Raw genomic sequence first — 2427 nt, forward strand, 5'->3', positions numbered from 1 at the left:
GCACCGTTAGGAAGCTTCCTCCATGTCCACATCCTCCTGTAACTGCTGGACCATTTTTTCCTCCAGCTGCTTTCCTTTGCCGGCGAGAGGAGCCCGGATAAGATGGATGTTCTGCTTGACCTCCTTGATGTCCTGCACCTTCTGGAGCTCTTTGTTCTTCTTCAACCTGTTCATTATAAATTTGGCCTGGCGCTTCTGTTTGATCTCTTCAACTCTCTTCATGGCATCAATAGTTTTATTCCACAGCTCACGCTGGTATTTCACAGGTTCATTTCTACGTTTTTCAAATTCAAATGAGTTGTCCACTGTGAGCTCCTTGCCGGCTGCTTTCCGGAAGGCTTTAGTCCACCTGACCTTGCGTGGGTTCCTCTTCTTCTTAAAGTTTTTATGACACTTGGATTTGCAGAATCAGAACACTTTGCAGTCGTTGCGGACGAACATCATGCCGTGGCCGGGGTAGATCGGCCCGGAGCAGAAATAACACTTTTCGATCCTCATGGGATCCCCGCGTGGGATCCACCTTCGGGACGCGGAGCTGGAGAGGAAGTGGGCCCTATTCTTCTATATACATTGAATTTATACTCTCTCACTGTGGTGGTTTGGATATGCTTGGCTGATGGGAAGTGGCACTATTAGGAGGTGTGCCCTTATTAGAGGAGGTGTGGCTTTGTTAGAGGGACTGTGTCTTTAGAGGGGTAGGGCTTTGAGTTAATATATTTGCTCAAGCTTTGTCTAGTGTGACATAGACAGTCTCTCCTGGTTGCAGTCACATCAAGATGTAGAACACTTAGCTCCTTCTCCAGGGCCATGTCTGTCTGGATGCTGCCATGCTCCCACCTTGATGATAATGGACTGAACCTCTGAACTCTAAGCCAGCCCCAATTAAATGTTGTCCCTTGTAAGAGTTGCCTTGGTCACGGTGTTTCTTTTTCTTTTTTCTTTTTTTTCCTTTTTTTTTTTTTTTCTGGGATTTTCGAGACAGGGTTTCTCTGTGTAGCCCTGGCTGTCCTGGAACTCACTTTGCAGACCAGGCTGGCCTTGAACTCAGAAATCCACCTGCCTCTGCCTCCTGAGTGCTGGGATTAAAGGCGTGTGCCACCACACCGGGCTGGGTCATGGTGTTTCTTTACAGCAATGGAAACCCTAACTAGGACACTCACTCAATAGGTTCCCATCAACTAACAGCACCAAAATAGTTAACCACAAAGAAAATGTAAAGAAGAACTGATCACTCACTCTATAATTACCACCTTAACCCTTGCACTATGATCTATAATTAGTCCCCTTAACCAGAAGTTTAAGATATAATTCATCCCAGAGCCTTTAAAGCCTAAGCAAACTTTTTTTTGTTGTTGTTGTTAAAGATTTATTTATTTGTTTTATGTATGTGAGTACTCTGTTGCTGTCTTCAGACACACCGGAAGAGGGCATCAGATCCCATTACAGATGGTTGTGAGCCACCATGTGGCTGCTGGGAATTGAACTAAGAACCTTTGGAAGATCAGTCAGTGCTCTTAACCGCTGAGCCATTTCTCCAGTCTCCTAAAGCAAACTTCTAAGTTTAACTTCTGCTATCCAGGGATTGCAAGATTTTATCTTACATCCATTGAATGCAAATCAAGTGCTTGTATTAAGCCAAATCTCCCTCCTATACTGATGGGATCTGACCCTATGAGACTTTGGTTAACAAATATCCCAAATTCACTACCATTGCCTCTAATCTACTTCTCCTCTAGAAACAAGGGGGATAGGAGAAGCCTTGGTAAAGTTTTTTTCTTTTTCCCCTACTCTTTTGAATTCAAAGTTCTCTATGGTTTTCATCCCAACTCTTGGTAAGAAGAGGACTTAAATCTTTGTATTTAGATGCCCAGTCTGATGCTTACTCGGACATTTTACCTATGTTCATGAACCAACAAGCTGCCTAGATGATGGGATGCTAAACTTCCTGTTCCCTTCCTGAGCTAGAGTGGCAGAAACTGCATCACACCTTTTAAAAACTAATTAATTAATTAATGAATTCATGTTACATCCCGATCATAGATCCCTCATCCTTTCCTCCCAGTCCTACCTTCACATGCTCCCTCCAATACCCCTTCCCCTTCTTCCCCCATGGGTACCAACCTGCCTTGGTACATCAAGTCGAAGCAGGACTAAGCACATCCTCTTCCACTGAAGCCAGATAAGGCAGTCCAGGCAGAAGAAGGGGATCCAGAGGCAGACATCAGAGTCAGAGACGACAACCCTTTCTACAATTGTTAGGGGACCCACATGAAGATCAAACTGCACACCTGCTACATATATGTAGGGGCCTAGGTTCAGCCCATGTGTATTCTTTAGTTGGTCGTTTAGTCTCTGTGAGCTCCCATAGGTCCGGGTTAGTTTACTCTGTAGATCTTCTTGTGGTGTCCTTGACTTCTCTGGCTCCCT

At 44.7% G+C, this 2427-nt stretch overlaps 1 pseudogene; it reads right to left on the reverse strand.

The window, feature by feature from the left end:
• LOC110299190 lies at positions 1–498 on the reverse strand (annotated as a pseudogene).
• Positions 499–2427: the final 1929 nt, after the last annotated feature.

Source organism: Mus caroli, chromosome 7 (genome assembly GCF_900094665.2).
Source record: "Mus caroli chromosome 7, CAROLI_EIJ_v1.1, whole genome shotgun sequence".
Lineage (NCBI taxonomy): Eukaryota > Metazoa > Chordata > Mammalia > Rodentia > Muridae > Mus > Mus caroli.